Here is a 13,907-nt window from a genome sequence, read left to right as displayed (position 1 = left end):
GTTAGTGTTCAGGTTACGTTAAGGTTTAGGGTTAGGTTAAGGATTAGGGTTAGGTTTACTGTTAGGATAAGGGTTAGGGTTAGTGTTAGGGTTAGGGTTAGGGGTTTTGTTAGGGTTAGTGTTTGTGTTATGGTTAGGTTTAGGGTAAGGGTTAGTTTAGGGTTAAGGTTAGGGTTAGTGTTAGTGTTAGGGTTATAGGTATGATTAGGTTTAGGTTTAGGGTTTGTGTTATGGTTAGTGTTGGTGTTAGGTTTAGGGTTAGGTTTAGTGTTAGATTTTGGGTTTGTGTTTGTGTTAGGATTAGGATTAGGGTTAGGGTTAGGGCTAGTGTTACTGTTAGGGTTACCATTAGGATTAGGTTAAGTGATAAGATTAGTGTTAATGTTAGGGTTTGTGTTAGATTTAGTGTAAGGGTTACTGTCACCATTAAGGTTAGGATTAGTGTTAGGGTTTATAATTAAGGTTAGTGTTAGTGTTAGTGGTAGGTTTAGGGATAGGTTTAGGGTTAGTGTTAGTGTTAGGTTTAAGGTTCATCATAGTGTTAGGGTTAGAGTTAGAGTTAGGATGAATGTTAGGGTTAATGTTAGGGTTAGTGATAGGGTTAGGGTTAGGGTTTAAATTAGGATTAGGTTTAGGTTTAGTTTTATGGTCATGGTTAGGGTTAGGGTTTTGGTTAGTGTTAGGTTTAGGATTAGGTTTAGTGTTAGGGGAAGGGATAGGTTTAGGTTTAGTGTTAGGGTTAGGGTTTGAGTTAGGGTTTGGTTTTGGGTTAAGGTTAGGGCTAGTGTTCTGGTTAGGATCAGGGTTTGAGTTAGGGTTAGTATTAGTGTTAAACTTTGTGTTAGAGTTAGTGTTAGGGTTAGTGTTAGGGTTAGGTTTGTGGTTACGTTTAGTGTTAGGGTTATGGTGAGGGATAAGTTTAGGGTCAGTGTTACGATTAGGGTTAGGGTTATGTTTACTGTTAGGCTTAGTGTTAGAGTTAGGGTTTATGTTAGGGTTAGGGTTAGCATGAGTGTTAGGATTAGGGTTAGGTTTAGGTTTGGTGTTAGTGTTTGTGTTAGGGTTAAGATTAGAGTTAAGGATAGCGTTAGGGTTAGTGATAGGTTTAGAGTTCGTTTCAGGGTTAGGGTTATGGTTAGTGTTATGGATTTGCTTAGGGTTAGTGTTAGTGTTAGGTTTAGGTTTATGGTTAGTGTTAGCCTTAGGGTTAGGGTTAATATTGGGATTAGGGTTAGGATTAGGGTTAGTTTTAAAGTTAGGGTTGGATTTAGGTTGAGGGTTTGTTTTAGGTTTAGTGTTAGGTTTAGGGTTAGGGTTTTTTTAGGGTTAGAGTTAAGATTTAAGTTAAGTTTAGGGATAGGGTTAGTGTTAAGGTTAGGATTTGCATTAGGATTAGTGTTAGGGTTAGATTTAGGGTTAGGGTTAGGGTTGGGTTAGGGTTAGTGTTAGGGTTAGAGTTAGGATTAGGGTTTGTGTTAGGGTTTCTTTTTTAAGATAGAAAAATTTTCTTTATTAATGTCCACAACCATATTTCTTTAGATACAGAAGTTTTGAACTCAAATATTTAGGAGAAAACAAGTTAGGATTGCATTATTCTGCAACTCATTACAAGTAACATATTGCAAAGCGAAACAGCTTGGAAAAGAGGTTGGGAGAAAAGGAGTGAAGGACGGAAGATAAGTGTTAGGGTTATGGTTAGCTTAGGGTTAGGGTTAGATTTAGTGTTATATTTAGGGATAGGATTAAGGATAGTGTTAGTGTTAGGGATAGCATTAGGGTTAGGTTTAGAGTTAGAGTTAGTTTAGCGTTAGGCTTAGGGTTAGAGTTAGTTTTAGGTTTAGTGTTACGGTTAGGGTTAGTGTTAGGTTCATGATTAATGTTAGGTTTGGTGTTAGCATTAGGGTCATTGTTAGGTTTAGGATTAGGTTTATTGTTCAAGTTAGGGTAAAGTTTACGGTTAGGTAAGTTTTAGGGTTAGGTTTACTGTTAGGTTTATGGTTAGGGTTAGGGTTAGTGTTAGGGTTAGACTGTGGGTTAACGTTAGGTTTAGGTTTAGGGTTAGTGTTAGGGTTTGGCTTTGGGTTAAAGTTATGTTAGGGTTAGTGATAGGGTTAGTGTTATAGTGTGTGTTAGGGTTAGGGATAGTATTAGGTTTAGGGTTACAGTTAGGATTAGTGTTTGGTTTAAGATTAGTGTTAAGGTTAGGGTTAGTGTTAGATTTAGTGTTAGGTTTAGTGTTAGTGTTTGTGTTAAGGTTAAGGTTAGAGTTAGTGTTAGTGTTAGGGTTACAGTTAGGATTAGGGTTACTGTTAGGATTTGTGTTAGAGTTTACATTAAGGTTTGTGTTAGGGTTAAGGTTAGTGTTATGGTTAATTTTAGTGTTAGGGTTAATGTTAGTGTTAGGATCAGTGTTATTGATTGGGTTAGGTTTAGGTTTAGGGTTGCGTTTAGGGTTAGTGTTAGGGTTAGGTTCCGGTTTGTCTTAGGGTTAGGGTTAATGTTTGTGTTAGGGTTAGGGTTAGTGTTAGGGTCAGTTTTAGGGTTAGGGTTAGTGTTATGGTTAATGTTAGGTTTAGAGTGAAGGTTCATCATAGTGTTAAGGTTAGAGTAAGAGTTATGATTAATGTTAAGGTTAAGGTTAGGGTTAGTGTTAGGGTTAGTTTTATGTTAGGGTAGGTTTAGGGTTCATGTTAGGGTTTTGGTTAGTGATAGGGTTTTTGTTAGGTTAAGTTTAGTGATAAGTTTTGTGTTATGATTAGGTTTAGGGTAAGTGTTAGATTAGGTTTAGTGTTAGCATTAGGGTTAGGTTTAGAGATAGAGTTAGGGTTAGCATTAGGGTAAGGATTAGAGTTAGTTTTATGGTTAGTTATAGGGTTAGGGTTAGTGTTACATTTAAGCTTATGGCTAGGGTTAGGTTTTGTCTTAGGGTTAGTGTTATGTTTGAAGTTAGAGTTAGGGTAAGTGTTCAGCTTAGGGTAAGTTTTAGGGTTAGGTTAAGGGTTAGTGTTACGGTTTTTTAGGTTTAGTGTTACAGACTGGGTTAGGGTTAGTGTTAGCGTTAGGGTTTGGGTTAAGGTAATGGTTATGGTAAGGGTTAGTGTTAGGGTTAGGGTTAGTGTTAGGAATAGTATTAGGTTTAGGAATAGGTTGAGGGTTAGTATTAGGGTTAGGGTTAGATTTAGGGTTACTGTTATGGTTACAGCTGGGGTTAGGGTTAGGGTTAGTGTTAGGGTTTGTGTTAGGTTTATTTTAGGGTAAGTGTTAGATTAGGTTTATGGGTAGGATTAGGGTTAAGATTAGGGTTAGTGTTAGTGTTAGGGTGTGTGTTAGGGTTTAGTATCAGGGTTAGGGTTTGTGTTAGAGTTAATGTTATGGTTAGCATTAGGTTTAGGATTAGTAATAGGTTTAGGATTAGTAATAGGTTTAGGGTTAGGGTTAGTTTTAGTGTTAGGGTTAGGATTAGGGTTCATGTTAGGGTTATGGTAGGGGTTAGTTTTAGTATTAGATTAGGGTTAGGGTTAGGTTTAGCAATAGTGTTAGGGTTAGGGAGAGGTTTAGTGTTAGTGCTAGGGTTAGGGATAGGGTTAGGGTTAGTGTTATGTGTAGAGCTAGAGTTCATGTTAGGGTTAGTGTTCACTTTAGGGTTAGGTTTAGGGTTAGAGTTAGGTTTAGCATTAGGGTTAAAATTAGGGTTAGTTTTAGCGTTAGTGATAGTGTTAGGGATTATGTTACGTTTAGGATTATGGTTAAGGTAAGGTTTTGTTTTAGGGTTAGTGTTAATGTTTAAGGTTAGAGTTAAGGTCAGTGTTCGGGTTAGGGTAAGTTTGAGGGTTAGGTTAAAGGTTAGTGTTAGGTTTTTGTTAGGTTAAGTTTTAAGGACAGTGTTAGGTTTAGTGTTAGTGTTAAGGTTTGGGTTAAGGTTAGGGTTATGGTTAGTGTTAGGTTTGGGGTTAGGGTTAGGTATAGTGTTAGGTTTGGCAATAGGTTTAGGGTTAGTGTTAGGGTTAGGGTTAGATTTAGGGTTAGTGTTATGGTGATGGTTAGATTTGGTGTTAGGGTTAGTGTTAGGGTTAGTGTTAGTGTTATTATTAGGGTTAGGGTTAGGTTTAGTGTTAGGGTATGGATTATGGTTAGGATTAGTGTTAGAGTTAGGGTTTCAGTTAGTGTTAGGGTTTGGGTTAGGGTTAAGACTAGGGTTACAGTTAAGGGTTAGGATTAATGTTAGTGTTAAACTTTGCATTAGAGTTAGTCTTAGGGTTAGTGTGATGGTTAGGTTTATAGGTAAGGTTATTGTTAGGGTTGGGGTTAGGTATAATTTTAGGTTAGTTTTAGGGTTAGTTTTAGGTTAGTTTTAGGGTTATGTTTGTGTTTAGGGTTAGGGTTCATGTTAGGGTTAGGTTTAGCGTGAGTGTTAGGTTTAGGGTTAGGTTTAGGTATGGTGTTAGTGTTTGGGTTCAGGTTAGGGTCCTGGTTAAGGATAGTGTTAGGGTTACTGATAGGGTTAGAGTTAGTGTTAGTTCAGGGTTATGGTTAGTGTTAGCCTGAGGGTTAGGGTTAGAGTTAGGGTTAAGATTAGTGTTGGGGTTAGGATTAGGGTTAGTTTTAAATATAGTGTTGGATTTAGGATTACAGTTAGTGTTAAGTTTAGTGTTAGTGTTAAGGTTAGGGTTTTTCTAGGGTTAGGATTAGGATTTAAGTTAAGGTTAGGTTTCGGGTAAGTGTTAGGGTTACAGATAGAATTAGGTTTAGATTCAGGGTTAGGATTAGGTTTAGTGTTGGTGTTAGCGTAAGGGTTAGGTGTAGTGTTAGGTTTAGGATTATTATTAGGTTAGGATTAAGGGTAGAATTAATGTTAGGGTTAGGGTTAGTGTTAATGTTAGAGTTTGCTTTAGGATTAGTGTTAGGGTTGAGTTAGGGGTAGTGGTAGGGTTAGAATTTGTGTTTGTGTTAGAGTTATTTTTAGGGTTATGGTTAGGTTTAAAATAAGGGTTAGGGTTAGGGGTAGTGTTATATTTAGGGTTAGATTTAAGAATAGGGTTAGGTTTATGTTTAGAGTTAGGTTTAGCATTAGGCTTGAGTTTAGGGTTAGTTTCAGGTTTAGTGTTAAGGTTAGAGTTAGTGTAGATGTTAGGTTTATGATTAGGGTCAGTTTTGGTGTTAGCATTAGGTTTACTGTTCGGTTTAGGTTTAGGTTTATTTTTCGTATTAGAATAAGGTTTAGGGTTAGGTAAGTTAGGGGTTAGGTTTACTATTTGGTTTAGGATTAGGGTTAGTATTAGGGTTAGGCTTTGGGTAAAAATTAGGTTTAGGGTTAGTGATAGGGTTAGTTTTAGGGTTTGTGTTAGGTTTAGTGTTAGTGGTAGTGTTAGGTTTACATTTAGGATTAGGGTTAGGGTTAGGATTAGTGTTAGGGTTAGGGTTAGTGTTAGGGTTAGGGTTAGATTTAGTGTTAGGTTTAGGGGTAGGTTTTGTGTTAGGATTAAGGATATGGTTAGTGTTAGTGTTATGGTTAGGGTTAGCGTTAGTGTTAGGATTATTTTTATTGTTCAGTCTTAATTAAGGTTAGTGTTTGGGTTAGCGTTAGTGTTAGGGTTAGTTTTAGTGTTAGGGTTAGGTTTGTGGTTACAATTAGGGTTAGGATTAGGGTTCCAGTTCATTTTAGGATTAGGGTTAGGGTTAGTTTTAGTGTTAGTGTTAGAGTTAGTGGTAGGGTTACTTTTAAGGTTAGAATTAGTATTACGGTTATGATTAGGGTTAAGGATAGGGTTAGGGTTAGTCTTGGAGTCAGGGAAAGATATATGGTAAGTGTTAATGTTAGGGTTAAGTTTAGGTTTAATGTAACAAATAGGGATAGGCTTAGGCTTAGGGTTAGTGTTAGAGTTAGGGTTAGGGTTAGGGTTAGTGCTATGTTAAGGGTTAGGCTTTGGGTTATTTTAAGTGTTAGGTTTAGTTTAAGAGTTAGGTTTAGTGTTAGGGTTATGGTTAGCTTTAGGGTAAGGGTTATGTTTTGTGTTAGTGTTAGGGGTTGTGTTACAGTTAGGCTTAGATTTAGGGTTAGGGATATGGATAGGATTAGGGTTAAAATTAGGGTAGGTTAGGGTTAGGGTAAGTATTAGGTTTACAGTTAGGGTTACTGTGAGGTTTAGGTTTAGGGTTAGGGTTAGGCTTAGGGTTTGTGTTAGGGTTAGGGTTAATTTTAGGTTTTATGTTAGTTTTAAATTTAGGGTTACATTTATGTTTAGGGTCAGGGATAGGCTTAGGTTTGGAGTTAGGGTTATTGTTAGGGTTAGGGTTAGGTTTAGGGTTAGTGTTAGGGTAAGGTTTAGTGTTAGTTAAGTGTTAGGGTTAGGGTTATGTTAAGTTTAGAATTATGGTTTATGTTAGGGTTTGTCTTGGGTTTATGGTTAGGGTTAGGTTTAGGATTACGGTTAGGGTTAGGTTAAGATTCATGGTTAGAGATAGGGTTTGTTTTAGGGTTAGAGTTAGGTTAAGATTGGGATTATGGTTAGGATTAGCATTAGAATTAGGTTTAGGCATAGTACTAGGGTTAAGGTTATGGCTAGGTTTGGTGTTAGGGTTTAGGTTAGGTTTAGGGTTAGTGTTAGGTTTAGCATTAGGTTTAGGTTTTGGGTTAAGGTGTTAAGGAAGGGTTTGGTTTAGTGTTAGGTTTCAGGTTACGGATAGGATTAGGGTTAGTGTTAGGGTTATGTTTATGGTTAGTTAAGATCAGGTGAAAAAAAATATTTGCTGAGATTTCAGTAAACTCAGAGTTCTGTGGAAGTTTGGCAAGCACTTTCAAATGAAAGTGTATTTTGCTTGCCTCTGCAACAGGGAACAAAGCATAGAGAGAGCACTGAGACCTAATGGAGTGTGTCAAGTTTCAAGTTGCTAACACAAACCGTGTTTAATTTAGAGTTCCAAATTCATCCCTCTATATAGGTGTAAACAAAGTGAAACCTAAAAATTTAAACTGTTCCTGCAAACGAATGCTTCAACCTAGAAGAACTAAATTTGGGGGGCCAAGTGGGACTGGATCGTCAATCTATACCACCAAGTATCATCAAGATGGGGTGAAAAAAATACTTACTGGGATGCAGGAAACTCGTAGTTCTGTGGAAGCTTGGCAAACATTTTCAAATCAAAATGATTTTTCTTGCCTCTGCCTAAGGCTAATGCAAGAGGGAACAAAGCATAGAGAGTGTACTGACAACTAATTGAGTGTGTCAAGTTTCAAGCAGCTAGCACAAACCCTGTTTGATTTAGAGTTCCAACTTCATCAATCCCTATAGGGGAAAACGAAGTGACACCTAAAACTTCAAAGTGTTCCTGCAAAGGAGCGCTTCAACCTTGAAGACCAAAATTTGGGGGCCCAAGTGTGACCAGAATACTGATCATTGTGGCCAAGTATCAAAAAAATCGGGAGAAAAAATATTTGCTGGTATTTCAGTAAGCTCAGAGTTATGTGGAAGCTTGGCAAATGCTTTAAAATGAAAGTGATTTTTCCTTGCCACTGCTTAAGGCTACTGCAAGAGAAAACAAAGCATAGAGAGTGCTCTGAAAACTATTTCAGTGTGTCAAATTTCAAGTAGCTAACCCAAACCGTGTTTGATTTAGAGTTCCAACTGCATCTATCCCTATAGGGGAAAATGAAGTGAAACCTCAAATTTCAAAGTGTTCCTGCAAATGAACACTTCAAACTAGAAAAACAATTTTTTTTTGGGGGGGGCAAGTGCAACTGGATAAGTGTTACTTACTTCAGCTGATATTGTTGATACATAGTAGGAATAATCAGAACTCAGGACGCACTTGCCCTTTCAAATTGCATTCTTCTATGTTGAAATGTTCATTTGCAAGAACACTTTGAATTTTTAAATTTCCATTTGTTTTCCCCTATAGGGGAATGCATTTTGAATGCAGTTTCAATTCAAAATCAAACACGTTTTTTTCTAAAAGGTTAAAACTTGACACACTGAATAAGTTCTCAGTGCGCTCTGCATCCTTTGTTCCCTCTTGAAGTAGCCCTAAGCAGAAGCAAGGAAAAAAAAAAAACACTAACCCTAACCTTAAACCTAACCGAATCCTAAACCACACCCTAACACTAATTCTAAAAATAACCTTAAACCTAACCCTAAACCTAACCCAAACTCTAACCCTAACATAAATCCTAAACCTAAATTAAAACCTAACACAAAACTGAACCCTAACTCTAACCCTAAACCATAAGCTAACCCTAACCACAACACTAATCCATAGGCAAAACCAAACCTTATTGCTAATCCTAACCATAATCCTATTGCTAACCCTAAACCTAACCCAAAACCTAATGTGAACCCTAACAGAAACCATAATCCTAACCTTAACCCAAAGCCTAACATTAACCCTAATGCTAACCCTAACACTAATCCTAACCCTAATCCTTACCCTAACTCTAGCCCTAAACAAAACTGTAATAGTAACCCTCACAGTAACCCTAACACAAACCCTAACCCTAACACTAATCCTAACACAAACCCTAACTTTAACCCTAACCATAACACTGACCATAACCTATTTTTAACACTAAACATAAGCTAACACTAAACCTAAACCTAACCCTAAAACTAAACTTAACCCTACACCTCAACCTAATCCTAACACTAACTCAAACCCTAACCCAAACCCTTAGCCTAAATCTAAATTTAACTCAAACCCTAACCCTAATCGTAACCCTAACCTAACCCTAAACCTAACCCTAACCTGAATCCTGTGACTGAAACCCTAACTCTAACCCTAACCCTAACACAAACCCTAACCCAAACCCTAACACTAACCTTAAAACTAACCTTAACCTTAACTCTAACCTTAAACCTAACCCTAACACAAACTTTAACCATAACTGTAATGCTAACTCTAACACTTACCATAACCCTAAACCTAAACCTAACACAAACCCGAACACTAACCCTAACACTAAAACTAAACCTAAACCTAAACCTAACCCTAAACCTACCTCTAACCATAACCCTAATCCTAATCAGAACACTTAGCCTAATTCTAACTCTAAACCTAACACTATCATTAACCTTAAAACTAACACTAAACCTAGCACTAAAAGTAAAACTAATCCTAAACCGAACCTGAACTTTAACCCTAACCCCAACACTACCCTAACAGTAACCCTAACCCTAACCTTTTCCCTAACAGTTACCTTAACCCTAAGCCTAAACATAACCCTAACCCTAACACAAACCCTAACACTAACCATAACAAAACCCTAACTTAATAGTAACACTACCCTAACTATAACCCTACCCTAACCCTGATCATAAAACTAAACTAAACACTAACCCTAACCCTGACATTAACACTAAACCTAACCTTAATCCTAAATGAAACCCTAACAAGGGGCTAGAGATGTGGCTCAAGCGGTAGCGTGCTCACCTGGCATGTGTGCAGCCCAGGTTTGATCCTCAGCACCACATACAAACAAAGATGTTGTGTCCACTGAAAACTAAAAAATGAATATTAAAATTCTCTCTCTCTTTAAAAAATAAAAATATAAAATAAAGGCTCCATGTGGGCCTCATGACTATCATTAAAAAAAAAAAACTAACAGAAACCCTAACCCTACCCCTAACCTAATATAATTCTAAACATAATCCTATCCCAAATCCTAAATGTAACTGTAACCCTAACCCAAACCAAAACCCTAACCCTAACAAGATTCCTAAACCTAACTCTAGTACTAATTCTAAATGTTACCCTAAACCTAACCCTAATCCTAACCCTAACCCTAACCCTTACCTAACACTAAACTTAACCATAACCCTAAACCTAACACTACCCCTAAATCTAACCCTAAACCTAATCCTTACAATAACCCTAACAATAATCCTAACCCTAACACTTACTCTAACCTTAACCCTACCTCTAACTGAAAACTTAGTATAACCCTAAACCTAACCCTAAACCTTACACTAATCCTAACCCTCACCCTAACTCTAAACCTGACCCTAAAAAAAAAAACTAACCCTAAACCTAAAATGAACCTTAACCCTAACCATAACCCTAACCTTAACCTAACCATAACCCTAACCCTAAAAATAACCCTTAACCAAACAATATCCTAACTGTAACCCTAACTCATATCCAAAACCTAAGCCTAACCCTTATTCTAAACCTAACACTAACTCTAACTATAACCAAAACCCTAACCCTAAACAAACCCTAGTGCTAACAATAACACTAACACTAACCATAAACCTTTCACTCACCCTAACCCTAACCATAACTCTAACATTAATACCAATTGTAATTCTAAACCTAACCCTAACCCTTACCCTTACCCTAAACCTAACCCTAACTAGAACCCTTACAATAACCCTAACACTAATCTTAAACCTAACACTTACTCTAACCCTAACCCTAACCTTAATACTTACCCTATCCCTAAATCTAATCCTAACCCTAAACTAACCCTAACTTTTACCCTAACACTAATCCTAACTCAAACCCTAACCTGTAACCCTAAAATGAATTTTAACCCTACTCTAACCCTAACCCTAACCTAACCATAACACTAACCCTAAAAATAAACCTTAACCTAACACTATTCTAAACCTAACCCTAATCCTAAACCTAACCCTAACCATAACCCTAAACCTAACACTAACTCTAACTCTAAAACTAACCCTAACACTAAACCTAATCCAAACCCTATACCTAGCCCTTGCACTAAACCTAACACTAACACTAATACTAACTGTAGCTCTAACCCTAATCCTAAGCCTAACCCTCACCCTAAACCTAACCCTAAATCTGACACCAACCCTAACCCTAACCCTAACCCTTAAAGTAACCCAACCCTAAATTTAAACCTAACTTTAACCCTAATACTAACCATAAAAATAAACTTAACCCTAACCCTAACACAAACCGTAACCCTAACACTAACACTAACACAACCCCTAAACCTAATCCTAACCATAACACTAACAGTAACCCTAACACAAACCTAACCCTAATTATAACACTAACCCTAAACTAACCCTAACCCTAAACATAACACTAAAACTAAACTCTAATCCTATTCCTATCCCTAACACTAACTCTAACCCTATTTCTTATTCTAAATCTACTCCTAACACAAACCTTAACCCTAATAACTAACACTAATCCTAAGCCTAATACTAACTCTAATCTAAAACCTAACCCTAAAACTAATTTTTGAACTACACCTAACACTAACCATAACCGTTACCCTAAATCTAACACTAACCCTAACACTAACCCTAATCTTAACACTTACCCTAACACTAAAACTAACCATAACCCTCACCCTAAAACAAATTCTAACCCAATTTCTAACACTAATTCCAACACTAACCATAAACCTAGAACTAAACCTAAACCTAACCCTAACCTTAACACTGTCCTAAAGCTAACTTTAACCTTAAACCTAACCCTAACTCTAATCCTAAACCTAACACTAACCCTAACCCTAACGGAAACCATAACCCTATCCCTAACTCTAACCCTAATCCTAACCCTAAGCCTAACCCTTACACTAACCCTATCCCTAACACTACACCTAACACTAATTCTAACCATAAATCTGTCCCTAACCCTAACACTAACCCTAACCCCAACTCTAACATTAACACCAACACTAACCCTAATCATAATTCTAACACTAACCTTAAAAATATCCCTAACCCTAACATTATCCCTATCTCTAACTCTAGCACTAACACTTAACCTATCCCTAAATCTAACACTAACACTAACCCTAACCCTGAAATGAACCGTAATTCTTTCATAACACTAACAATAACCCTGACCCTAACCCTAACCGAAGCACTGACCCTAAACCTAACCCTAACACTAACCCTAACCATAATTAAACCCTAATACTAACCCTAACACAAATTCTAACCCTAAACCTAAAACTTACCTTAACCCCAAACCTAAAATTTACCTTAACCCTAAACCTAACACAAACCCTAACACTAAACCTAAACCTAATCATAAATCTACCCTAAGAGAAACCCTTACCCTAACCCTAAACTTAAACTTACCCTAACCCTAAGCCTAACCCTAACCCTAACACTAACCCTAATCCAAAATATAAACTTAACCCTAACAATTACTCCAACAGTTACAGTAACCCTAAAACTTACCCTAAAACTAACACTAGCCAAAACCCTAACCCTAACACTAACCCTAAACCAAACACTAAACCTATTGCTAATTTTAACTCTAACCCTAAACTTGACACTAACACTAACCCTAACAGTAAACTTAAACCTAAGACTAAACTTAACCCTAAACCTAACACTAACCCTAACCCTAACACAAACCCTAACCCTAACTATAACACTAATCCTAACCCAAACCTAACCCTAACCCAAAAACTAACACTATTCCTAATGAAAACACTAACAATAACAATAACACTAACCCTAACCCTAACACTAACACTAAACCTAACCCTAAACAAAACCCTAAATCTATGCCTAATCCTATCTGTAAACCTAACACTAACCCTTTCCCTAACCTTAACTTAAATCCTAACCCTTACCCTAAAAAATCCCTAACCCTAACCATAATCCTAAACCTAACCCTAAATACCACCCTAACTTTATAACTAACCTTAATCCTAATCCTAAACCAAACACTAATATTAACGCTAAACCTGTCTCTAACCCTTAGGCTAGCACTAACCATAACCTTAAACTGACACTAACACTAACCCTAAACCTAACTAATCCTAACCATAACACTAACCATAACCCTAACTCTAACACTAACTCTAAACCTATCACTAAACGTAACACTATCCTTAATCCTAACCCTAACCCTAACACAAACACTAACACCAAATCTAAACTTAAACATAACCCTAACACTCATGTTAATTCTAACCCTAACATGAACACTCAACCTAAACTTAACACTTACCCTAAACGTAGACATAACCCTAACCCTAAAATTATTCCTAAACCTAACCCTAACTGTAACCATAAACATAAACCTAATCCTAAAACTAACCCTAACACTAACTCTAAAACAAAGTTTAACACTAACACTAACAATAACTGAAAACATAATCCTAACCTTAAACCTAGCCCTAAACCAAACCCAAACTGAACCCTAACTCCAACCCTAACCCTAACCCTAACACTAAACCTAACCCATACTCTGACACTAAACCTAACCAAAACACTAACCCTAAGCCTAACCCTAACCGTAACCATAACACTAACCCTAAACCTAACCCTAACCATAAAACTAATATTAAACATATTCCTAAACCTAACACTATACCTAAACCTAACCCTAACCCTAAATCTAACACTAACCCTAACCTTAACCCTCAGATTAATCCTAACTCAAACTCTAAACTTAACAATATGATGAACCTCAACTTTAACCATAATACTAATGCTAACCCTAACCCTAAACCTAACACTAATTCTAAACCAAACACTAACCCTAAACCTAAAACTAACACTAACAGTAACACTGACACTAACCCTCACTCTAACCCTAGCAGAAAACCCAACACTAACCCTAACCCTAACACTAACCCTAATGCAAACCGTAACACTATCACTAATCCTAACACTAACTCTAATCCTAAAGGTACTCTTAAAAATAACACTAACCATAACCCTATCCCAACCCGTAACTTTAACAAACCCTAAACATAACCATACCACTAAGCCTAACCCTCACTCTAACAGTAACCCTAACCCTATCAATAACCATAACCCTAACCCTAACCCTAATCTTAACAGAAACGCTAGCCCTAACCCTAACCCTAACCCTAACACTAACTTTAAACCTAAACCTAACCTTAACTTGAATCCTATTTTTAACATAACCCTAACCATTCACCTAAACCTAACCCTCACACCTAAACCGAA

The sequence above is a fragment of the Urocitellus parryii genome, chromosome 1 (assembly GCF_045843805.1).
Source record: "Urocitellus parryii isolate mUroPar1 chromosome 1, mUroPar1.hap1, whole genome shotgun sequence".
NCBI lineage: Eukaryota > Metazoa > Chordata > Mammalia > Rodentia > Sciuridae > Urocitellus > Urocitellus parryii.
This window is presented reverse-complemented; position numbering follows the sequence as displayed.